General features: G+C 37.4%; 1 long non-coding RNA gene across 1 annotated transcript in view; it reads right to left on the bottom strand.

The window, feature by feature from the left end:
* Positions 1 to 6,702, bottom strand: part of LOC132652210 (uncharacterized) — a 188,200-nt gene extending 181,498 nt beyond the window's left edge. The window contains exon 1 of the long non-coding RNA XR_009589690.1: positions 6,541 to 6,702. This is a non-coding gene — a long non-coding RNA (uncharacterized LOC132652210). The remainder of the gene's footprint in view (positions 1 to 6,540) is intronic.
* Positions 6,703 to 27,620: the final 20,918 nt, after the last annotated feature.

Here is a 27,620-nt window from a genome sequence, read left to right as displayed (position 1 = left end):
CCCTGATAGGTGTTGGTCACTATTGCTCCCCGATTGTTGCTGCTGCTTTCTGATGCCCACTGTTCCCTGTTGGTTGCAGGTCTCTGAGCATGCAGATGGAGATGTGTTCCCAGAAACAGAGCAGGGCCCTAGGATGGCACTTGGAGTATGCTGCTGTTCTAAAGAGTTTACCCAGTCCCAGGCCTTTATTTGATTTTTTAATAAGGAAGACATGTATTTGATAAGAAAGTTAACTATTTTAACAAAAAAAAATCAATAAGCAATAATACTAAATATTTACAAATTATTCTTGCAAAAATACTCAGATACTTCACATTGATTAGAAAAACAGGTTTTTATCCTTGGCGGTTTGGAAGTTTTAATATCCGTGTGAAAATTAAAGCGCAAAAAAAAAAAAAAAGAAAAGAAAAAGCTCATACTGCACCTTATAAATGTAGATTATCATAATTGAAGACTATTAAATTTTTAATTAATCTTAGTGTTGGTCTATTCAATCTATAATGTTATCATTGAATTATGTAGACAGATGGTGGGAATTAATCTAGTTTAAAAGATGAAGTAGGCATTTAAAATATGCCAGAGAAAACTATTCCCTAAGTCTATTGCTCCTCCCACTACCTGTAGGACGTCATGCATCTGTACACTTTTCTTTCCTTCTGGACCTTCTTTAAAGTAAATTAGCCTCCAGTTTAACTAATAAAGTCTTAACAAGGGCACACTTTCAGTGTCACATGAAGATAAGAACATATTCTGCACTGAATGGGAAAGTTTGTTACCTCAGGACCAATGGAATCTCATCTTGTTATCTCTGCTCCTGTGGCTACTTTTGGTTCCTTTAGCAGATGAGTCATTCCTCCTTGTATTGGATGTTCAATAAATGCTCTAAAAACTTTCCTCCCAATTTCATGCCATTTATCAAACTTTTAATTTTATCTAATTGCATTTGAAGTTAGGAAAGCACAACCCTGATACAACAAACTTGAAAAATTAGCTGCTGGTCACGCATGAGCTTTGAAGAAATGTGTGTTTTTTCTCAGGTCTTTTGGTAATCTTATTTAAAAGTAATGCAGTTTATTAAACATTTATGCAAAATTCAGTGAATTTTCTCATTGGCTTTAATGACAATGTGACATTAGTCAAAACTGGAAGTTTTCATTAATCTAAGGTTATTCATGAAGTACATAGTTCCAAAGTCTTTTTAAGTAAAAATCTTCTTAAACTGGCTATGGTATGAACAATAAAACTCTCTCCCTTAAAAATACTTTACTGCTAATTAACCATTTTAAATTCTAAGCTCCATTTTATATATTTTGACTTCTGTTTCTGAACAAAAGTAGATGAGAAAATTGTCTAAGTTTCAAAGTCTTACTAAAACATTTTTGCTGCATACCTCTTTGAACATGTCACACTCTAGAAATATTGATAATTTGCAAATGTGATCTAGAGTTCACACAATGGTAAATACAGTGTTTCCCATATGCCCAAAACACAGTGCACCTTTGGAGTTCTAGTCTCTGTGGTGACAGATATGAACAGATCCAGTTATCAGAGGAATTTGTCTTCTTGGCTCATACACACTAGAATCAAACTAGAATCAAACTCCTTATTTGGATTTATTGAGGTGCCATTTCTGTCTCTCCTGTTTATCACAAGAGAAGCATTCCTAATGTTTCTGATAGAAAAAGATTGTTAAAATATAGAATTGAAATCCTGCGGAAACTGCCCACTGAATTGCAATTTAAGTCTAGAACCACAGACCACACCTAAGTCTTCCACATTCTCACACTGACATCATTCCCATTTTCTCCCTTAAATTCAGATGTCATGTTTGTCACACCATAATCCTTTCTTTGTATGTAATCCCAAACATCATTATCCAGCCTAAGTCATTTCTTATGACATTACAGGATTTCTCTTGTCTTTGAATTTCTGTTTTTATGCAGATGTAATTCCCCATGTCTGTTGCTAAGGACTGTCAAGCTGGTCCTTCTGAGGAAGGGTCCTTTTATTCTTTCAATCATCAGCACATAAATTGATGCCTGGGACTTAACAAGTACTTATGACACAGAATGCCTGGTCGTTGTCATCTTTGGTCTCACAGTATCTCCATTTTAAATCTCAATTAAAATAACATGCACCGCAAGGGGTGGTCAGTCAATTGTTCCTCCCACATGTAGAGCTTGGTCTTCTGATCAATGTGCCCTTTATTGCTTTGTCTGTGGTTAATTCCTCAAGTCTACCTCCCAACACCAAGAATGGATTTAAATCAGAGCCGCTTTTTCTATTTAATTTGACAATATAATCTTTAAAGGGATGGAAGGAATGCTTGTTAATTTGAAGCAAATGGGCATGATTTCTATTTTTCAGTTTCTATTTTGGATTCAGAGATATGGATTTGTTTTATTTATTTCTATTGATGTTTACTGTGCTGCTGTCAAAGAAATATTTTTTCTTCTAAATAACTTTATTCGGAGCTTTCTGGAAAAAAGCTAGGTTATATAGTGTTTATACTGCAGAATTTGTTACTATGCTTTTTTATTCTTCAGCTTTTAAAAAAATAATTAATTAATTAATTAACTTTACATCCAGATCTTAGGCCCTCCCTCCTCTACTCCCTTTCTTTTCCTCCCTTTCCCTTCCCTCTAACTCCCTCCATCTCCTACTCCTTGGATAAGGGGAGCCTCCTCCCTCCCAACTCACACCAGAACATCTAGGCAGATCATGACTTAAGACATCTTCTCCTGTGGCCTAGAGAGGCAGCTCCGCCAGGGATAAGGGCTTGAAAAGCAGACAGTAGAATCCGTGTCAGAGATAGCCCCCTCTCTTGTTTCAAGAGGACCAACATGTTGGCCAAGCTACCTATTGTCTCTATATGTGTAAGAGGCCTAGGTCTAGCCCATGCATGGGCTTTGTTTAGTGCTCCATATGGTATGATCCCCATTTACAAATCAACAAAAGTTAAATAACAAAATTATTCTCTCAATTAATTTGGAATATCAAATTGGCTTTAAATACATAAAAATGAAACAAAACAAAACAAAACCAGGCAGCTTCATTGGTAAGAACAAAGTCATATTTTCAGGAAGCTTACACATTTTAGTAAGATATTAAAAATAAATGACCATTTTATTACATTGAAGAGGATATGTAAATACACACCATAAAAATATATGAGTTGTAATTTTCCTAGTTATGGTACATAACATGTGTCAAGTAATTGCTACATGAAGGGTGTAGACATTGATTTGATCAAATGAATTTCAATAATGTAACTTAACTGGTCTGGTAATTATGCTTTTGTTCATGAAATTAGCATACTGAAGCACATTTTTATTTATGCTATATCCTACTGAAAAAAAGCATCATTCAGCCACAAAAATTAAACCTACATTTAATTTGTCATGTTACTCTATTAATTCACTTTATGCTTCATTTGTTTTGGTTACACAGCCTTGTAGCTTATTATTACTCATTGTTACTAAGAGGTTCATTCACAAATAATACAGTAGAAGTTTCTGTCGTCTACTAAACTATGAAACCAATGACTAGAGCATGTAACAGGTTTGATCACACACACCGATCCAAATGTTTATCTGCTTGTCTGTTTCAAGAAAATAATTCAGTAAATTCTATTCATAATGTATTGATGGCTTAAATAAAATTAATTGTACCAAAAGGAGTCTTTTTAACTATTATTATTATTATTTGCAACTTATTTACTTTGTATCCCAGTTGTAGCCCCCTCCCTCATCTCCTCCTAGTCCCACCTTCTTTCCTTCCCCTCCCTTATCCCTCTTCCTTAGTCCACTGATATGGGAAGTCTTCCTCCCCTAATGTCTGACTGTAGCCTATCAGGTCCCATCAGGACTGCCTGGATCCTCTTCCTCTATGGGCTGGTTAGGTCACCCCATCAGGGAAGAGCAATCAAGGAGGGTGTCTCTTCTCCTCTTAGTAGGGAACCCACACAGAGAGTGAGCTGAATATTTTAAAATCAACAGTTTTTTGGTATAATATTGTTCATGGTACTTATAAGCTACATTTTTAATTATTTTTTAATTTTTATATTAATTACAGTTTATTAACTTTGTTTCCCAGCTGTAGCCCCTTACCTCTTTCCCTCCCAACTCTACCCTCCCTCATCTCCTACCTGCCCCTCTCTAAGTCCACTGATAGAGGAGGTCCTCCTCCCCTTCCATCTGACCCTAGCTTATCAGGTCTCATCAGCACTGGCTGCATTGTCTTCCTCTCTGTCCTGGCAAGGCTGCTCCCTATATTTTATAAGCAAAAACTTTTATAATAAACATCTATAACATACATTTTAGAGCAAATTGATGTAAAATGTCTTACGGCCTTGCATTAACTATCAGAGCACTTATTACAGTCAACAGTATTTTCCTGGATATATTATTAACCTCACTTAATATTTATGTGAATTATGTCTAGATGATGAGATTATAATAAATTGTTCTTGCTCTTACACATATAAAGCACACACATAAAGCTAAGTTTCTGTAACATTTTCACTCTTCAGTCTATTTATTTTACCACATAAATATTCCAGGAAGATTGATGATGATGATGATGATAACGATTAAATCTTACCTGTATTAACATCTTTAACAAATAATTAATAGATAGAGTAAATGTAATATCTTAGCTATTAAGTGCTGTTATGTAACAGTTTCCTCAGATATTCAACCATTCCACCTTGAAGGGAAGCTCCTTAAAACAGAAAGCAAACAATTCAAAAGAGTTTGAGGAAATCTCTGAGACTGATCAGATTCTCTTGGCCCCTCTCTGCCAGGTAAGCAATAGGAGCTGTGATTCCCCTTCAGACTGAAGGAAGATGAGCTGTATCTCACAGATACAGAATGGTATCCCCATTCATATCTGCTTAAGTGTAGCAGCAGAGACTTGTGCTCCTGCTGGATGTTGTCACACTGCATCATCCTAAACTGAATCTTCATCTTCATTTTTATGGACCATACTTTCCTGCAATTCTTTCATTGAAATCGTTGTCTAATCTCAGTCAGTCAGTTAGTTTCCCTCTCTCTCTCTCTGTCTTTCTCATCTCCATGTCTTCATATCTCCTTTCCTATGCCAGTCAGAACTTCACTGGTATTACATCTGTCCTGATACTCTTTTCATCTTTATAGCCCCAACCACATGTATCTACTTAAATGTGACCTCCTCCAGAACCTCATCCTTACTGCAGATAAAATCAGGCCTGCTTTCACTGTTCCAATAACATAGCAATTCATGTTTGCAATGATGTAAATTTCAGAGGGTTGGGATGATTGCAGGCATCCCAATCTGCAAGTTTTCTGAAGTCCTGGGAGGTGAAAGGAAGAAGAAAAGAAAGGTCTGAAATAGCCAGGAAGAAGAATGGGCTAATAGAACAAAGAACACTGCAGAGAAAGGGGCCAGAGATAAATCCTCTGTCCCTGAACTGACCTCAAGCCCAAGAATATGGCAAAAGGAAAAACACCCTGTCCTTGGGTTGACTCAGAGTTAAATGGCGAAACAATACTTCTGTCTCCACTGTCTGTTCTTTTTCACTACCTCATTACACATACTCTTAAAACTGATAAAAATCCTACCCTCCACCGAACCCTCTAATCCCTCTCTTCCTGTTCTGAGGCAGCTGCCTTTCTATGTCACTTCCCAAAATTGTGTAAGATTTATTGCATGGTAGGACTTTGTTATTTCTTGCTCCCAGATTGCTAAAATACTGTTGATCAAAAAAAAAAAAAAAAAACAAAAAAAAAAAACACCTTCAGAACAGACTTCTAATCCTACCTCAAAAGTGTCACTGAGGAAGGTGATCATACTTTCATTGAAACAGAGAAATTGGACTGTTAAGACCCATTAGTAGTTAGAAGCAAGATATAGCACCTCCCTCCCTGCCAAGCAAAGATGTTGACTTTGATTTAGCAATCATTAAAAATGTGCAATGCTAAATAATTTGCTGATATGTAAATGTAGTCACAGAAGAACAACAAAGTTAGCCATTGGTTTTGTGTATAGTTTGTGAGAAAAAGTGTTAGAAATTAGTTTTATGTATATTAAAATACTTGGGTTGGAGAGACTACTCAGCTCATAAGAGCATTCTTTGCTCTTATTGCAGACCCAAGCACAGTTCCCAACACCTACTTGGATGGATCACAGCCACCCTTAACTCCAGTTTTAGCCTGTCTGATACCCTTTGTGGGGACTTGTATTCATATCACTCACACACAAACACACAGACACACAGACACACACACCAGGGAGTGTTAAAAAGAAAAAAAGACCAGGCATGGTGATGCATACCTTTAATACACAAACTAAGGATACAAAAGCAAGTAAATCTTTGGAAGTCGGAGGCCTTTCTCATCTACAAAGTGAGTTGCAGGCCAGTCAGAAATACATACTGGTTAAATTAAATTTAAAAAATAAAACATAAAAAAATTAAAAATATAAAATAAAATATTTTTCCTAAGTGAATAAATATTATGTAGTTTAGGTGTTTGCCGGGGATAAAGCAATTTACATACTTACAACATTTCCATTTTCAATCGCTTGATTTGCATTCTTGTAAAATAAAGTTTGCTTAGGTCAACAATGAATTTGACTCAAGGAAAGCAGCAGAGAAAAGTCATGGAAATCTGGTTTGATGTCCCATTGCATGAGTCATTTCCAGTTTGTGAAGGTTTCCAGATTCTCATCTGAAACCAAACATAGGAGATGAAATGAGGCTTGAATATTTTCTCTGGGAATTTCCTGCATAATAAAATGTAAATATTTTCCTTATGTCAACAGTTTTCTTTGAATGCTCACACAGGTTTTTCATTATTATAAACTGACAAAATCTGTGAAAATTCTCAGTTGATCTGGTCAAGTCTAATTGCTTCCTGTTGCTAATTCAACTGGTCCTATGCAAATTAGTTTTTAAAACTGCCATTTTCAATCATGGCAAGAAAAGGAAAGGAATGTATTAAAGTTGCAGAAAGAGAAAACTGCTTTGATAGGAAGATATTCTCTTAGCTATTTATTTATTAATAAATACCTTTGCATAATAAAATATCTATCATAAGTATTAAAAGTGGTGTTTATTTTTCTAGGTAACCGCTTTTAAACATTAAAATTATAGGAATGAGTGAGAAGAATCCTGATGAATTTATGATTATCAAGGTGCTTTTTCAACTAAAGAATCTTTGTGAAACTCATAGATTCCAATAACTTCTCTCATGAGGTTGGCCAAGCAGGCACTCCCTGAAACCATTTATTTGATTGATTTTATCATGAAAATGAAAAGGTAGTACTTGCTAAGCTTAATTGCATAACATAGATCAGAATATTATATTCTTGATACATTTATAGCCTTTTAGAGCCAACCAATTTTACATGTAACCCTTATACCTGAAATATGTTACAATCAGCAACACACTGAATGATATAGGTCACCAATTTGATATGCCTCTCTCCCCTGTCATTGCTAAGACATCTCCAAGTGTATCTGTGTTTCACTGGACAGAAGTCCTATAAAAGTCATATAGTCAATCTTTCCTTAAAAAGGTGAAAGTGACATTATGATAATATGTCAATGGGAAAAACAAGACTTGAAGCCTGTCCTGGTCTATGTCAGCAAGTAATCTCTTAACTGCCACTGCCACTGAGACTATACATTACCATCTTTAATGCCAACCGTGGATTATTTAAGATAGATGATTTTATTTTATTTTATTTTTTGACACAGGGTGGCTCTGTGTAATAGCCCTGGCTGTCCTGGACTCTCTTTGTAGAACATGTTAGCCTAGAACTCATAGAGATCTGCCTGCCTCTGCCTCCCAAGTGCTGGAGTTAAAGGTGTGTGACAGCATGCCCAGCTCTAGATAATTGTTTTTATAAAAGTGCTTATGTTCCAAATACTTACTGCTAGAGATTTACTCAATTTCTAAAAGTAGCTCAGTTTTCACACCTTTCAAAGATTGAATAAACACCTTGAATATTCTATTTCTTTTGCTAAGCTTATTTTGAAAAAAATTCTATGTTGGCAGATTAAACAATCTACTAGACAATTACTTAAAAAGTATCTATTATCCTGATGCATAAAAAAACATAAATTTGGAAGATGTAGCATGCATGTAAGTTTCACATGTTAGTTCTTATGCAAACTGTTACTATGCCAATATTTTAGGTATCTATCTATCTATCTATCTATCTATCTATCTATCTATCTATAACTATTTATCATCTATATATATCTATCTCTATCATCTCTCTATATCTATCTATCTCTTTATCTATCTATCTAATCTGTGGTATGTGCGTGTGCGTGTGTGCGCGCGCGCGCGCGCGTGTGTGTGTGTGTGTGTGTATACATACCACCTAATTAATAGAATCCCTAACTTTGTTCCAGATGAAGCATGGTTGCTAATATGGGACCTCTCGTGTGTTCTCATATCAACATTTGTAATATGTATCTTTGCTGATCAAGGAGCTTTAGTGCCCATTAAAGTACAATGGACAGTCAGGTGTCTGTTACTTGTTTCCAAATTTCATAAAATTAAAATTTAGTTTTCTCAGATGATTAGGGTATCAATCGCATCTAAGAATGTTTATCTGTGTTTATACTTCCTATTTGAAACCTTTCTATTTAAAATCATATTAATAAATATCATCTATGGCTTTTCACCCGCAGTGGGAAGGGGTGTGTGCCTATAATTAAACACTCACAAGGCAGAGGTAAGTATATCCTTTTAAGTTCCAGGCCAGCCAAGGCTGCATTTTAAGACCATGTCTTTGACAAAAAATAAAGGCAGTTTCACCAGAAAAAATGAAGAAAATGCAAAATACAAATAAGAATGCCTTTGTATTTGACAGGGAAGATAATTTAAACTGTAAGATTTTCAGTGGTGTCTTTACAAACAAATGTGAACTCCACAAGGAGACCAACAGAGACAAAACATGTGAGCCCAGGGGGTCCTGCAGAGACCCATGCTCTAACCAAGGACTATGCATGGAGAGGACCTAGATTGTCTGCTCAGAAGAAGCCCATTGGCTGCTCATTTTTCAAGTAGAATTCCTAGTAAGGGGTAAAGGGGCGTCTCTGACATGAACTCAAGAGTTGGCTCTTTGATCACCTCCCCCTTTACGGGAGCAGCCTCACAAGGCCACAGAGGAAGACAATGCAGCCAGTCCTGATGAGACCTGATAGGCTAGGATCATATAGAAGGGGAGGAGGTCCACCCCTATCAGGGGACTAGAGAGAGGGCATAGGGGGAGAAGAGGGAGGGTGGGTGAAACTAGGAAGAGACAAGGGAGAGGGCTAGAGGGAGATACAAAGTGAATAAATTGTAATAGATAGATAGATAGAAAAATAATTCAAGAGCACAAAAATAAGTAAGATTTTCTCTTCCTTTCATACTTTTCTTAACTATTTTAATATTAATCATTCATTATGAAACTAATGAAAAGTATCACTGTAATTTCTTAAATATTTTTCTTCTACTACGTTACAGTGTATGCTCCTTATGTGACTAAATCTGAGCTTCAAGGCTGCTCACATGTTTCATTACTGGAAAGAAGTTAACATCCTCAGACATTATCTCATTGCTTTATTACTTTAGAGATAAAACAGAAGTGAATGTGGATGCTGTAGTACAGACCTCCGTTTAATACCTGAGCACAAGCTCAGTAACGTCAAGGATTCTCAAGTATTGACATTTGCTGGTATTAATTAGTCATCTATATTTATGCACCTGATAATAACCCTCAAGTTAACTTTGCAATAATAAAAGTACAACAAATGCATCAACTTCATATTGCTTGATCAATTTTATCATATTTCCCTTAATTTTGTGGTGTTTTCCACTCTCAAAGCACCATTTTAACATTTAACTTTCCAAATAATGTATGTATTTGCATAAATCTGTACTTAACATTTATTCTATAGGCCCCTAGACAAAAGCCCAAGTTAGCTTATAAGGTCAAGAATATAAGATTTGTAAATGTTACAATAGTAAACCTGATAGTTCAAAGATATGATGAATTAGATAGCAGGCGCTGTGTTTTACACAGGACAAGCCCCATTCTCAAACAGTAAACATGCCAATATCCAAGGATTGAAAATAGGAATGAAAACAACTCAAAAAAGTGTATATGAAAATATTATGCTACCTAATCCATTTTACTTTCAAGTTCCTTCTAATTCCATCAAGATGTCAGCCTATGGAGGGGATCTCTTTTTCAGTTTCTTTTTTTGTTTGTTTGTTTTTTCTTTTTTAATATTAGTTACAGTTTTTTAACTTTGTATCCCAGCTGTATCCTGCTCCTTCATTCCTTCCCAATCCCACACTCCCTCCCTGGTCTCCTCCCTGCCTCTTTCCAAGTCCACTGATTGAGGAGGACCTCCTCCCCTTTCATCTGACCCTGTTTTATCAGGTATCTTCAGACCTGGCTGCAAAGTCCTTCTCTGTGGCCTGCAGGGCTGCTCCACACTGGAGGGGGAAGGTCAAACATCCGACCATTGATTTTCTCCACTTAAATTATTTTTTTGTGTCTACATTAATTAAATCTTAATGATATTATTCACTCATAAAGTGTAACAGCTTATAAAAGAGTAATGAATATATAATTTATTTTATAATCCCATATAGAAAAATAAGAGCCACAGCAATGTTAAATTCCATACACTATAATTTCAAATAGTTGTTTATAGATTAGATTTAGATATGCATTTATAAAATTTAAAAATTTACATCATGTTAACATTTCAATTGTTTTATTTGTACATATTGTGCTTTATTACTCATTACTTATGTTTTATTTGATATGTTTTCTGATTGCGTCAATTTCTATACAGAACAAAATAAAGTGGACAGTTTGTGACAGGGCTGAATAGTTGACATATTTCATTATGTTCAGTGAAAAAGACATAATCAGAAGGGGAACTATGCAGGTCATATGGACTGGAGAGATGGCAAAGTGGTTATGGTACAGGCTGCTCTGCCAGAAGACCCAAGTTCTGTTCCCAGCACACATGGTGTATCACAACAGTTTTAAAGTCCATTTTCAGGGGATCCAATGCCAATTTTTCTGGCCTGTAGAGTAATATACATATGTGGTGCATGGACATATATGAAGTCAAATCCTCGAACATACAAGACAAAAATAAATAAATCTTTAAACTAAAAATAAGTTAATTTTAGTCACTGTTGGCCAGGGATGAAATGAAATTGAAGCCACAAATATGAAACATAAACAAAGAAAAAAATCCACATAATAGAGAGAAGCCTTAAAACTGGTTGGGAAATGATGCCTAATAACAGTATGTTGGAATACTGGCAGATAATTACCAGGCAAAGGGGGGTACCAAATGCTATCTTGCAAAATATCTGACTGACCCTTACAAAATGTGAACACACTCAAATTTCTTCTGTTAAACAAAAAGGAAAGAAACTATAGAGGTAGTTTCAGCTGTAAGCACTGCTCAAAAAGGTCACACCCAGCAGAGAGAATTACATACAAGCAGAAACAAATCATATCAGTGTATCCATATTTTGGTATACTTAATACTCAAGATGAAACTAAAAAATCATTAAGTTGATGCATGTCCTCATGTTCAATTATTCAGGTGAATTGAATCTGGCATGGCCTGGGACTGAACTTCCGAAACTGTGGACCATGACCGCATAAGGAGTGACATAACTGAATTATGTAGTTGTAGAGAAAAACTGTCTACAGTAAAAAGTTTCTGAATGTTAAAAAAACAAGTCTTTTTTTATTAATTACACTTTGTTCACTTTGTATCCCCCCTGTGGTTGCCTCCCTCCCCCCATCCCAATCCCTCCCTTCCTCCACCCTCTGCATGCATGCCCCTCCCCAAGTCCACTGATAGGGGAGGTCTTCTTTTCCTTCCTTCTGACCCTAGTCAATTAGGTCTCTTCAGGAGTGGCTGCAGTGTCTTCTTCTGTGGCCTGGTAATGCTGCTTCCCCCTCAGGGGGAGGGAATTAAAGAGCAGGCCAATCAGTTCATGTCAGAGACAGTCCCTGTTCCTATCACAATGGAACCCACTTGGATATTGAAACAATTCTTAACAGAAAATCAAACACATAATGAATATGGGATTTTTTAGGACTGTCCAACTGTCTGGCAGCAGATACCATCACTAGAACGTTTGTTCTGAACAGAGTGTATCCCCGCTTTTCCCTGTGCTTAATAACCACGCAGACCTGCAAACACTGCCACAAAAACCATGCAAGATGACTTTGTATTATGAAATGCAATGTTTTCCCGAACAAATGAAATGATCTCCTCTTTGTCGAGTCATGTTATCTAAAATATAGAAAACAAAAGCTTAATATTTTCCTACTGTCTTTGCTCAGCACATACTGAATTAGTGTCTATTAAATTTTACAGCACAAATATGTTTGTTTTAAAACCCTGCGCTCTGAGTTGTTGGCAAGTTTTATAAAAATGAAAATATTCAACAAATTTTAACTGGGCATTAGGTCAGAATTGCCAGCAACTGCTGAAATTGTCATTAATGTATGCTGCCAATTTAGATGATGCATTTACGTGAACTGGCTGTTTCAGTCCTGTCAATTATCTAATGAAAATACTGGGCCAATAAGAAGGCTTACAAGGCTGTAACAACTCAGAAAGTCAAAGTTTAATCCCTGGAACCACTGGTGGAAAGAATGAGCAGACTCCCAAAAATACTCTATTTTCCTGGAGAGTCAGTTTTCTTCAGTGACGTGGACCCTGAGATCTATCCTTGTTCAGGTAGTTGTTCCATGCACACACAGGCAATACTAAAGGGACTCAGTGGTGAAAGATAGGAGAGAGAAAAAGAGAGAGAGGGGAAAGAGTCAGAGAAAGACAGAAAGAGCCTGGGGGATGGAGCCAAGATGGCGACTAGCACACACAGTTTCTGAGCTGTGGGATACCTGAACTTCTGAGTTGGTGAATGGAAGGGCCTCTAACCCAGGAAAACCACGGTGAGGATTTCTAAACAACAGGGAACATTGCAGGAGGTGAAAACTTTGGTCTCCGGTCACCCGGGAACTTGCTTGGGGAGGGAGAGAAATGATCCTTTGATCTTGCTGCACTCCCTTCCCTCAGACCTCCTTCCTCCTCGGCACAGCAGCTCAGGCACAGCAGACTCATCTTTCTCAGCACAGACCTAACTGCCTGGGGTATACAACCGCTGAGGCAGAGCCCCAAGCCCTTTAGCCGCAGGCAAAGGCCAGCAGTACTTGTCCCAGAGTACCAGAATCATGAGGCAGCTGCACCATCCTCCCAGGGCACAAATCTGCTAGATGCCATACTAGCTCCGCAGGATCGCCATCACTGACGGTCCGGCCCGCCCAATCCCACAGTGACAGAGAATACGCTATATACTCACCAAAACCAGGCAGATACTTCATACAACCTGGACACACCAGGCCCTGGGCCTTCCAAGCTTGGAGAGCACAGTGAAGAGACCCCAGGACTTCCCAGAAAGCATCAGGACTAGCGACCCAGTCTCCAGTTACAGCAGGACTTGGTAGCAGAGCAGCACTGAGCTGGCAGGGCACAACAGCCCTCCAGTTTAAGACTAACCAGGGCCAAACCAGAGAACAGAGAGCCTAGTTACCACATCCCTGCTGATGTGACCACCCTGAAATCTCCAGCTGCAGCAAGACCTCAGAACCTGGCAGTGACAGCAGCACAGAACGGGTGGAGCACATCAAAGAAGCAGGGCCAAACCAGAGAGCAGAGAGCCCCTGATACCGGATACCACGATCTCTGCCAAGTGACCTGCCTGTAAGTGAGTGCACCCTTGAGAATCTGCAATTCCCCAGATCATGGGTCCTTCTAAAACAAAAGACAGGCATCGAACCCCCTCCCACCCACATACCCACTTTGGGAAACAGAGGGGCACTAGGGACATTGAAGTTTCTGCCCTGCGGATCTAATTGAGGAGTTAAAGCAGTTAATGCCAGAAATTGCACTGTGATCATCATTAGCGCCTGTGATATATACAGTGCAGAGGCCCTCCCACACACTCAAGGGTTCAACATTAGCCATCACTGTCCCTCGAGACACACGTCCACGCACACTTACACACACATACACACACACACATACACACACACACACACGTGCAAGCTTGCATTTGCCCCGTTTGCACCTGCGTACTTTACTCCCACAGGTACAGCTAGTCCTCAGCACACGCTGAGAGTGCTCAGATTCCTGAAGAACCCTCCAGATACCAGAGAGAGACAGCACCAGTCTGATCTGCAGAATCCAAAAACAAACAGGGAAGGTTTCAGATAAGCCAATGGCCAGGGGTAGACGAAAGAACACTTCCAACATAAATCAGGACATCATGACTTCACCAGCAAACCCCCAAATCGATGGATACTCCAATTCAGCAGAAGCACAGGAAAATGATTTTAAAGCCATGCTTGCCCAATTATTTGAGGCTCATAAGGAGGAAATGAACAAGTCTTTCAAAGAGATGGCCAATCAATTGGAGGCAAAGAAAGAAGAAATAGACAATATTCTTAAAGAAACACAGGTAAACATAGACAAACAAATAGATACACAAGTAGAGGAAAAATTAGGGGCATATAAAAAGGAAATGAAAAAAGAAATAGAGGCCATCGTAGAGAGGCAGGAATCCAAATTCAAACACATGAAAGAAATGGTGTAAGGCATGAAAACAGAATTAGAATCAATAAAAAAAAAAACACAAAATGAGAAAACCCTTGAGCTGGAGAACTTGGAGAAAAGATCAGGAACCACAAAAGTAAGCATCACCAACAGAATACAAGAGATGGAAGAGAGAATCTCTGGAGCTGAAGACACACTTGCAGAAATGGATACTTCTCTCAAAGAAAAAGTAAAATCAGAAAAGTTCCAATCACAAAATATCCAAGAAATCAAGGATGCTATGAAAAGACAAAATCTAAGAATAATAGGAATTCATGAAAAAGAAGACTCCAGACTCCAAGGTCCAGAAAATATTTTCAAGAAAATCATAGAAGAAAATTTTCCCAACTTAAAGAAAGAGATGTCCATAAATATACAAGAGGCCTACACAACTCCAAATAGACTAGACCAGAAAAGAAACACATCATGTCACATCATAGTCAAAACACTAAATCTACAGAACAAAGAAAAGATATTAAAAGCAGCAAGGAAAAAAGGTTAAGTAACATATGAAGTTAGACCTATCAGAATCACACCGGACTTCTCATCAGAAACTATGAAAGCCAGAAGGGCCTGGGCAAGTATCATGGAGACTCTAAGAGATCACAAATGTCAACCCAGACTACTATACCCTGCAAAGCTTTCAATCAACATAGATGGAGAAAACAAAATATTCCATGACAAAACTAAATTTATACAATATCTACACAGCAAACCAACCCTACAGAAGATACTAGAAGGAAAACTCCAATCCAATGAAAACAAATTCACCCAAGAAAACAGGGCATACAGATAATATCCCAACAAAAATGAAAAGAAAACAAGCAATGAAACAGGGTTAGATCACCGACTCCATTACAAAAGGAACTAACATGCATTGGTCACTATTATCTATCATTATCAATGGACTCAACTCACCAATAAAAGACACAGGCTAACAGAGTGGTTAAGGAAACAGGATCCAACATTCTGTTGCATCCAAGAAACACACCTATGCAACAAAGATAAACACTACATCAGAGTAAAGGGCTGGAAAACTGTTTTTCAAGCAAATGGTTCCAGAAAACAAGCTGGACTAGCCATCCTAATATCTAATAAAATAGACTTTCAACCCAAGTTAATCAAAAAAGATAAGGAGGGCCACTATATTCTCATCAAAGAAAAAATCCACCAAGAGGACATCACAATCTTGAATATCTATGCCCCAAATACAAGAGCACCAACATTCGTAAATGAAACATTATTAAAGCTTAAATCATACATTGATCCTAATACCTTAATAGTGGGAGACTTCAACACTCCACTCTCACCAAGGGACAGATCAACTAGACAGACACAAAATAGGGAAATAAAAGCACTCACAGAATCCCTAAATCAAATGGACCTAATAGACGTCTACAGATCATTTCACCCAAACTCAAAAGAGTACACCTTCTTTTCAGCACCGCATGGAACCTTTTCCAAAATAGACCATATAGTGGGCCACAAAGCAAGCCTCAACAGATACAAAAGGATTGAAATAATCCCTTGTATACTATCTGACCACCATGGACTAAAGCTAGACATCAACAACAACAGAAACAACAAAAAGCCGACACGCACATGGAAACTGAACAACTTACTACTCAATGACAGCTGGGTTAAGGAAGAAATAAAGAAAGAAATTAAAGACTTCCTAGAATTCAATGAAAAGGAAGGCACAACATACCCAAATTCATGGGACACATTGAAAGCAGTGTTCAGAGAAAAATTTATAGCACTAAGTGCCTGCAAGAAGAAATTGGTAACATCACATACAAACAACTTAATGGCCCAATTGAAAACCCTAGAAAAAAAAGAAGCAGATACACCCAAGAGGAGCAGACAGCTGGAAATAATCAAACTAAGGGCTGAAATCAGTCAAATAGAAACAAATAAAACTATCCAAAGAATCAATGAAACAAAAATCTGGTTCTTTGAGAAAATCAACAAGATAGACAAACCCTTAGCCAAACTAACTAAAAAGTAGAGAGAAACTATCCAGATCAGCAAAATCAGAAATGAAAATGGGGACATAACCACAGACACTGAGGAAATCCAAACAATTATTAGGTCATACTACAAAAGCCTATATGCCACAAAATTTGAAAATCTAAATGAAATGGATAATTTTCTTGACAGATTCCATCTACCAAAACTAAGTCAAGATCAGGTAGAAAGACTGAATAGCTCTATATCTCCCAAGGAAATTGAAGCAGTCATTAACAGTCTCCCCTCCAAAAAAAGCCCTGGGCCAGATGGCTTCAGCGCAGAATTCTACCTTCAAAGAAGTGCTAACTCCAATTCTCCTCAAGCTATTCCACAAAATAAAAACAGAAGGAACACTACCAAACTCATTCTATGAAGCCACAGTCACCTTGATAACTAAACCACACAAAGACCCAACAAAAAAAGAGAACTTCAGGCCTATCTCTCTTATGAACATTGATGCAAAAATACTCAATAAAATACTTGCAAACCGCATCCAAGAACATATCAAAGATATCATCCACCATGACCAAGTAGGCTTCATCCCAGGCATGTAAGAGTGGTTCAACATACGGGAATCCATCAATGTAATTAACCACATAAACAAACTGAAGGAGAAAAAGCACATGATCATCTCCTTAGATGACGAAAAAGCATTTGACAAAATCCAATACCCATTCATGTTTAAAGACTTGGAGAGATTAGGGATACAAGGCACATACCTAAAGATAGTAAAGGCAATATACAGCAAGCCTATAGCTAACATCAAACTCAATGGAGAGGAACTTAAAGCACTCCCACTGAAATCAGGGACAAGACAAGCCTGCCCATTGTCTCCATATCTCTTCAACATAGTACTTGAAGTCCTAGCTAGAGCAATAAGACAACTAAAGGAGATCAAGGGGATACAAATCGGATAGGAAGAGGTCAAAGTGTCACTATTTGCAGATGATATGATAGTATACATGAGCAACCCCAAAAATTCAACCAGAGGACTCCTTCAGCTGATAAACACCTTCAGCAAAGTGGCAGGATATAAAATCAACTCAAAAAAATCAGAAGCTCTCCTATATACCAAAGACAAAAAGGCTGAGAAAGAAATTAGGGAAACAACACCCTTCACAATAGCCACTAATAACATAAAGTACCTTGGTGTGACTCTAACCAAGCAAGTGAAAGACCTGTTTGAGAAAAACTTCAAGTCTCTGAAGAAAGAAATCAAAGAAGATATCAGAAGATGGAAAGATCTCCCGTGCTCATGGATTGGTAGGATTAACATTTTGAAAATGGCCATCCTGCCAAAAGCAATCTACAGATTCAATGCAATTCCCATCAAAATACCAACTCAATTCTTTACAGACCTTGAAAAAAAGATTCTCAGCTTCATATGGAGAAACAAAAAACCCAGAATGTCCAAAACAATCCTGTACAACAACAGATCATCTGGAGGTATCTCCATCCCTGATCTCAAGCTGTACTACAGGGCAACAGTAATAAAAACTGCATGGTATTGGCATAGAAACAGAAAGGAGGATCAATGGAACCGCATAGAAGACCCAGAAATAAATCCACACACCTATGAATACTCGATATTTGACAAAGAAGCCAAATCCATTCAATGGAAAAAAGACAGCATCTTCAACAAATGGTGCTGGACCAACTGGATGTCTACATGCAGAAAAATGAAAATAGATCCATATTTATCACCCTGCACAAAACTAAAGTCAAAGTGGATCAAGGACCTCAACATAAAACCAGATACCCTAAATCAATTGGAAAAAAAAGTGGGGAACAGCCTAGAACTCATTGGCACAGGAGACAACTTCCTGAACAGAACACCAACAGCACAGGCTCTAAGAGCAACAATCAATAAATGGGACCTCATGAAACTGAAAAGTTTCTGTAAAGCAAAGGATACCATCATCAAAAAAAGGACTGCCTACAGATTGGAAAGAATTTTCACTAACCCTTTATCTGACAGAGGACTAATATCCAGTATATACAAAGAACTAAAGAAGCTGAAAATCAGCAAACCAAGTAATCCAATTAAAAAATGGGGAACAGAGCTAAACAGAGAATTCTCTGTAGAGGAATATCGAATGGCAGAGAAACACTTAAAAAAATGCTCATCCTCATTAGCCATCAGGGAAATGCAAATCAAAACGACCCTGAGATATCACCTTACACCCATCAGAAGGGCCAAGATGAAAAACTCAAGCGAAAATACATGCTGGAGAGGTTGTGGAGAAAGGGGAACCTTCCTCCACTGCTGGTGGGAATGTAAACTGGTACAACCACTCTGGAAAGCTATCTGGCGCATTCTAAGACAATTAGGAATACTGTTTCCTCAAGACCCAGCTATACCACTGCTAGGTATATACCCAAAGTTCGTTCAAGTACACAAAAGGGATACTTGCTCAACCATGTTTATAGCAGGTTTATTTGTAATAGCCAGAATCTGGAAACAACGCAGATGTCCATCAACGGAGGAATGGGTACAGAAATTGTGGTATTTTTACACAATGGAATACTACTCAGCAATCAAAAAGGAGGAAATCATGAAATTTGCAGGCAAATGGTGGGATCTAGAAAAGATCATTCTGAGTGAAATATCTCAGAAGGAGAAAGACAAACATGGGATATACTCACTTATATAGACCTATAAGATATGATAAACATAATGAAATCTATACACCTAAAAAAGATAATCAATTGAGCGGACAAGGGGTAAGATGATCAATCCTCGTTTAGAAAGACAGATGGGATGTGCATTGAACGTATGACAGGAGTCTACTGAGCGCATCTGAAAGACTCTAACTAGCAGTGTTTTCAAAGCAAAGACTCATGACCAAACTTTTGGCAGAGTACAGGGAATTATAAGAAAGAAGGGGAGTTAGTCTGATGGGGAAAGGATAGGAGCCAAGGACCAAATATATCTGTGCACAGGGTCTTTTCTGAGACTGACATTCAACCAAGGACCATGTATGGATATAACCTAGAACCTCCTCCACTCAGATGTAGCCTGTGGTAGCTCAGTAACCAATTGGTTTCCCAAAGTGAGGGGAACAAGTACTATTTCTAACAGGAACTCAATGACTGGCTCTTTGACCTCCCTACTCCCAAAGGGAGGAGCAGTCCTGCTAGGCCACAGAGGAGGGCTTTGCAGCCAGTCCTGAAGATACCTGATAAAACAGGATCAAATGAATGGGGAGGAGGTCCCCCCCTATCAGTGGACTTGGAAAGGGGCATGGTGGAGATGAGGGAGGGAGGGAGGGACTGGGAGGGAATGAGGGATCAGGACATGGCTGGGATACAGAGTTAATAAAATGTAACTGATAAAAAAAATAAAAAAAATTAAAAAAAATAAAAGAAAACTGAACTCCTCAGCAGATATTTATATGTTACTCCATTTAACTTGATTTAGCAGAAGAAAACATAATGAGACATTTAGGAGAGCTTTGCAATGCATTTGGAAGAACAATTTAAGGTGTTATCATTTTATAAAAGATCTGACCTAGCCTTGTTGACTGGCAGTATCTGACTGAGGTTTTTGATTATGCTCTGGGGAATTTAGCTTAGCTAAAATAGGACAAAAATATCAAACACTGGAATACAATATTAATTTAAAAGATGCTTTTAACATTATAGACAAAAATATCCATTGTGAATTTTATTACTGAAAATTAATAAAAAGGTGCTTTGTAAAAAAAAAAAAGAAAACCAGAAAGAGAGAGCAGATGAAGTTAAGAGGAAGACGTGTTTGTGGTTGTGGGAATAAAGGAGAATTGAAGGGAAAAAAATGAAGGCAGATTCCATTATATCAGTGTTTCTCAACATGTGTGTCATGACCTCTTTAGGAGTGGAGAGACCCTTTGAAAGGGCTTGTCTAAGACCATCTGAAACATGGGCATGTATAATAACTTCATAATAGTAGAAAACTACAGTTATGAAGTAGCAACAAAAACAATTTTAAGGTTGGGGGTCACCCCAACACGAAGAACTGTTCTAAAGAGCATTAGGAATGTTGAGAGCCTCTAAATGGTATGCTTGTATTAATGTTTAATCAAAGTTTTTAAATTAACTCAAAACATGTTGAAGACCGTCTGCACCCAGTATATCAAATATTCTTTTTGATATGTTTCTTTTATTATTATTATTATTATTATTTACAATTTATTCATTTTGTATCCTGGCTGTAGCCCCCCTCCCTCATCTCCTCCCGGTTACATCACACCCTGCCTCCCTCTTTTGCATTTTAATAAGATTTAATTCATTATCAAAAGATAACCAGGCACATCCAGCTTATTAGTATGTGGATTTGCTTTAATCTTTAATAAATCATAAATCTATATGTATATGCAAAAATTAATTTTTACAATGAACTTCTTTATGATTCATTATCTTTAACAAATGGGAAATTGTATGGATGAGAAATGTTTTAAAATTTTTCATTAGGGTTTTCTATCAGTAAATTTTCATGTATATTCATACCTATTTTTATATGCTCCTTTACGTACAGTTGTGTAAAAAGTTCTCAGAAGGAAATGAGTTTTAAAGAACAGAGAGACTGCAGGAAGGCTGAGACCATTTTCCCCAAACTGAGTTTCACACCTAGAATTCAGAGAGTGAAAGGAGTGTTCACTGCAAGGAGATGCCTCTGACCACACCACTGTGCATTAACAACACTTCTCCACCAAAACAAATAAGTAATAAATAAATTATTTAATAAAAAATAATTAAAATGGATTCAAGTGGAAAATGTTTAAGGACCTCTGGCTCTAACGATATTCTAGTAAGCAAGACCTTAAAGGAAAAATGAAAAACAACATCTATGAAAGCCAAGTAACTCCATAATAACACACAGGAAGGGGTCTGAAATGATAAAATCAACCAAATGGGAATAAGAAGTTTTAATAGCAACACGTTCTGCAGCTGAGATACAAAACGAATAAATTTTAATTAATAAAAACTAAATTAATTAAAAAATCAGCCAAAAAAACCAAAACATTCATAATTAAGACAAAAAAGAAAAGAGATTCCATTCACTGTAAGATACTGGCCAGGGGATTAAAGAAATGCACAGAAGGCAGGATGGCAGACATTAGCTAATGCAAATGGAAAGAAGGCAATCAATTTAAAAAGTTATGTGTGGCCTGCTCTTTGATCACCTCCCCCTCAGGGGGCTGCAGCCTTTCCAGGCCACAGAGGAAGACAAAGCAGCCACTGCTGATGAGATCTGATAGGCTAGGATCAGATGGGGAGGCTGGTTGGGGGAGGGGCATGGCTGGAGAAGAGGGAGGAAGGGTGGGATTGGGAGGAGAAGGCAGAGGGAGCTACAGGTGGGATACAAAGTGAATAAACTGTAATTAATAAAAATAAGAATAAAATAAAAAAAGAATGATACAGAGTCTGAGGAGTGGGGAAAGCTCCTGGACAAACAAACAAGCAAACAAGTTATGTGGCAATCTTTTGAAAATTATAAAAACATACTTCAATGTACTTGAAATTGCATTCAGGAAATGAGAGAAAAAGTAAGAAAACGATTTTTAAGAAATAGGTACAAAACGCTTCAAATTTCATGAAAAGGAACAAATGTTGAATGGAACTCAAGCTGAATAAACAGGAATGAGAAGGGCTAAGCTTTCGCTTCCACAGAATCAAGATGTTGAATGCCAAAGATGAAAAATAAACAATGAAAACAGCAAGAGAAAAACTGCGAATTAAATATTGGAAGCAAGGATTCACTTAGCGGCCAACTAGCTGAAACAATGAAGTAACGAGGGAAGAATGTTGAGTAACATTTTCCATGTGTTGAAAGAGGCAACTGTGGCATTCACATTCCTAAATCTAGCGAAAATATCTTTCCAGAGTGAAGGCTTCTGCCTCCTGCAGGTTCTTCCGGCAGGTAGCCAATCACCTGCCAGTCTCGTATTTTTCTTAGTGAAACTATTGGTGGATCTTGTGGGAAGCTAAGGTCCTTTGCACTTTTCTGCTTCTCCGTGTTTATTTTGTCATATGAGCTATAATTTCAATTATCAATGAGATTAAAAAGGATGTTCGTTTCAGTATTCTTACCATTTTTCTTGAAGAGAAATTCTAGGAGAGATTTCTTGCAAACTCTTCATATTTAAACTCAAATCAGTCTTGTGCTACAATAAAAGAGTTAATAACCGTGGAAAAAGGAAAGGTTTTTAAAGCATTGATTAAAAAGGGATCCACCGAAGTGCCTGGCTAGGAGCCTTAAGAAGTGTACTGAGAAAGTGTCTTATATACAGCAGAGCTCTGTACATTGGACAGCAGGTTCATACACATGAAGCCAACAGATACTGTGAGCTGTCCATTCCTCCTTCTCCTCCCGCCTCTGTGTGTGTGTGTGTGTGTGTGTGTGTGTGTGTATGTGTGTGTGTGTGTGTAGTGTGTTCACATGTGTATGAATGCCCATGTTTACAGTGTATGCATGCAAACGGCTGACAAAGACTGGATGCATTTTTCTATCACATTGCTTTCTAACATGGTGTTGCGCTAATAGTCATCGAGTGTCAGCAATTTTACTGTGTCCAATACTGTGTGTAGTACTGGAGTAACATGCATGTGTGGCCATGCCTGGCCATTTACATGGGTGTTGGGGGTTTATGTTCGTTTGGTGACTATTCTTATCCAGTGAGCCATGTCTGCCAATTCATCCTTTTTTTTTTTCCTTTTATAAAAGAAACTATGCTTCCCTTTCATTGTGTTTAAAATTGAATAAAAATGTAACTCCTCTGTTCCTCTGGTCGAAGTGTGTTGTACTATCCACATATAGATATCCACATAGTGTATGTGTCCCTTCACATTTCTTTGGCATTTGCCCTTAGAAGTCTTTATTTTAACGTTGCCATGGCTATGATGTGTGCTACAAAACGGTAAGGGACCGATTCCAGTGTTCTCTGAACAAATCCCTCAATCCCTTTAACACACAAGCCTTTGTCACACAGTGTGCACTATTCTTAATAATGTGTTAGAAATATCTAGATTAGAATAAGTTCCTGATCTGTTCCTTTGACTTGCAAGAATATTGAAGGTATGATAGAAGTCCTCTTTCTATTAAAATTCATGCCTGTAATGTATTGCTACTTTAGAGTCAGGCATATTAAAACTCCCCTTGCTACACGAATTCTTTCATTAAGTAGATGCCGAACTATATGCTGGGATGAACTTATGTGGATAAGGACTGAAAAAGGTAAATCTAGACATCTGTGTGTAGGATGTAAAATATCAACTGAGACCTGAATAGCTTTGAGCAAGGAATCTGAAATTAGAAGTCCATTTGAGATGGCAACTTTCTCTAGTCTAGAGGGAAAATAGAAAGGAATCTGTGATCTCTAAAATAAAAGATAACTGGGATTGATTTAAAATGCATACTATTCAAAACAGACTCAGAGGATATTTTATTTCTTTCGTAATCTTCTGAAAAAAACTTCCATGTCTTTTTTTATGTTTTATGTCTCTCTTTTGCTAACAAGGTGAAAAAGATAGTGCAGTAACTTGGAATTGACCTTGATGTGGGTAACACACTGTACACCTTTACAACTCCCACACTGGCTTAGTTAATCTTAATTGGCAAAGCACACACAAACACACACCTCAAGAAAGCAATTTTTAATTATTATTTTTTACAATTTATTCACTTTGTATCCCAACTGTAGCCTACTCCCCATGGCCCTCCCCTAGTCCACTGATAGGGAAAATCTCCTTCCCCTATTATCTGACCCTAATCTATAAGGTCTCATCAGGACTGTCTGGATCCTCTTCCTCTGTGGCCTAGTAAGGCCACCTTGCCAGAGGCAAGTGATCAAAGAGCAGACAGCCAAGTTTATGCCAGAGGAGGCCTTGTTCTCCTTACTAGGAAACCCACATGGAGACTGAGCCGCCCATGGGATACATCTGAGCAGGGGGTCTAAGTCCTCTCCATTCATGGTCCTTGGTTGAGTCATCAGTCTTTGCAGTCCCCATGGGCCCAGATTTTTTGGGGGCTCTGTTGGTCTCTTTGTGGAATGCCTGTCTTCTCCAGGTCTTTTTATCTCCCCATTCTTCCATAAGATTCCCTGCACTCTGCCTAAAGTTTGGCTATGAGTCGGAGCATACCCTGCTGGGTAGAGTCTTTCAGAGGCCCTCTGTGGTGGTCTCCTGCCCTGTTCCCTGTCTTCTCCAGCTACTGATGTCTAGCCTCTTTGCCCTTCTGAATGAGGATTAAGCATCTTCCCTAGAGTCCTCCTTGTTGTTTAGCTTCCTTAAGACTATAAATTTTAGTATGTTTATCCTATATTATAAGGCTCTTTCTCAGAAAATTGGGAATAGTGCTTCCTCAAGATCCAGCTATACCACTCGTAGGCACATATACAAATGATGCTCAACCATACAACAAGGACAATTGCTCAACTGTGTTCATAGCACAATCTGGAATCAACCTAGATATTCCTCAACTGAGGCATGGATACAGAAATTGTGGTACATTTACACTATGGAATGCTATTCAGCAATTAAAAACAAGGAAATCATAAAATTTACAGGCATATGGATGGAACTAGAAAAGATCATCCTGATTGAAGAACACAGAAACAGAAAGACACACATGGTATATACTCACTTATAAGTGGATAAAAAAAGCAATTCTTAAATCTTCAAATAAATGTAGATGTGTCTCACCAACATGAAGGCTAGCATGTAATTTTGCATAGTATATACTACATTGAAAACAGCTTTACCAACAAAAGTAAATGAAATGTTAACTAAAATAAAACTTTTAATATTATAATTTATGGGAAAGACTAGAAAATCAGTTTTCTTTTTTGTGTCATAGTTCTTAAATTCATATCCTTATCTTAGCCAAGGCTTAGATATATTCTCCTAACAGTTATTGCCTTTTACTGAACATGTGGATTTTAGGGACTTGTTTGGTGGGTGGATTGGAGAGATGGTTTAATTGGGAAAAGACTCACTTTTTCTTATATTTTGATATACTCAGCTTTTTTAATACATATACAAAAGACTCACAATTGCTCTTTTTGTTAATTTGTTTCTTTATATTTGTTGTTCCTCTTGACATTTTGGCAAGTTACATGTATGAGTAGTTTTATTCAATTTAAGGCATACCATAAATAAAAATATTCTGTGCCACCATCGTAATTAATTGATAATCAAAGAGAGTCGTGCTCACCCCCCACCATAAAAAGCATAACAAGAAAAAAAGAGCACACAAGAATTACGGGAATCAACATTTTGAGCTTTCACCTTGTTAAGCTGCACCGACAAACATGCTAGTCTACCCAAAAGCCCCTTAGGAACTCTTGACTTTGCTCACTCGCTGTGCATTGACTTTTATGGAAGGTTAGCTTGCTACACATCAGGAGACCAGTCTCATACGTGCTCCATGGCTATCTTCCTTATCAAAGATGAGCCCACAACACAAAGAGAGAAAGCATGAATTTAATTAATATCGATTATAACAAACTTCAAATAAAGCTTTTACATATGCAAATAATCCGTCGCACATGCAGATACACAGGGCCCTTTGACAGTTCAGTGCATTGAGTTTCCCTAAACCACATGTCTTTAGCAGGATGTGCCCACATGGAAATACATTGAAGTATCCCTGTGATAAAAATCAACTTATCTCAGACTTGACCTTTTTTCTTGGTGACATTTCAAATGATGGTCAGTAGTCTAAAGGACTGACACAGAATGAGAAAAAGAACATGAGTCTTAACGAGAAAGGTGGTCATATAATTTATTTAAAATCACTGATAATAGGAGGTGTGTGTTGTCTATGTGGGTCGAACGTGTGTATGTGCATGTATTGTTAAGTCACTAAACATTCCCTTACAAACGTTGGATGTGTCCATTGAATGAAAAGTGTGTATCTGCACAAAGACAATAATGGTACATATGTTTATGTGGGTCCGCATCAACATGAAAAAATAGAGATAAAATTCTGCTGAGGAAGAGTCGATATTGCTTTATTTCTATTTCATGTACACTCTGGGCAAATACTTCTAAGGTAATATTTTTAAGGTAATAAGGTTATAAATTTTAAATTTATAACAACTAATTAATTTGATACTGTTATGTATTGTACCTTTTTCAGATAGTTTAGAAGTTGTTAAAAGTTAGCAGACAAAGGTTTTCCTCTTTTGAATACTATAAAATCATTGTCCTTATACTCTGTTTTCTGAAATCTTTTACTTGCACTTAGCCTTGCTATGTCCTAATCCTGTAAAATACACCAATTGAAATGATATCTATTTAATTAAATTATGTCATAGTTCCTTGTTTATTTTTGGTGCTAAAAGTTAGATTCCTGGGACTTGTTGAGTTTGTGTGTGCTTGCGCACGTGCAGGCTGGCATGTGTGTGTGTGTGTGTGTGTGTGTGTGTGTATGTGTGTGTACTTTACAATATTTATTTTGGTCCTTTTCAGAAAAGATTGATGAAAATTATAATTCAAGAGGCTTGATGATAGTTTATTGATATCAATTTTCTATTGTGCTTCAGCAATACTGCATAGAAATGAAACTAAAATAATAGAAGTATAAAATTCTTTGCAAATGCATTACTGAAGCTTACATGTAAGAACGGAGCAATCAATGATCCACTTTCTTTAATAACCTCATTTTTTTCTTTTATATTCTACTGTGTGTCTTATTTCCTCTTATTTTCTGGCATTTATATCACTTTTATTCAAGATCTGACCTCAATACTTTTGTTTTACCTTAATTTTTACAACATCAAGGTTTCTGAAACGATTCATAGTTATGATTAACACAAGACGTTTTTCCAACCACATTTCTTTTGTTTAGCTTCATACAAAAAGAAACATAAAGGAGGCCTTAATATCAATAAGGCCTGCTATCCTGTAAACACACACTTTAAAAAAATATGTTCTTGGTACAACA

The sequence above is a fragment of the Meriones unguiculatus genome, chromosome 2 (assembly GCF_030254825.1).
Source record: "Meriones unguiculatus strain TT.TT164.6M chromosome 2, Bangor_MerUng_6.1, whole genome shotgun sequence".
Lineage (NCBI taxonomy): Eukaryota > Metazoa > Chordata > Mammalia > Rodentia > Muridae > Meriones > Meriones unguiculatus.
The sequence above is the reverse complement of the archived record's forward strand: the minus strand, read 5'-3'. Positions and strand labels throughout refer to the sequence as shown.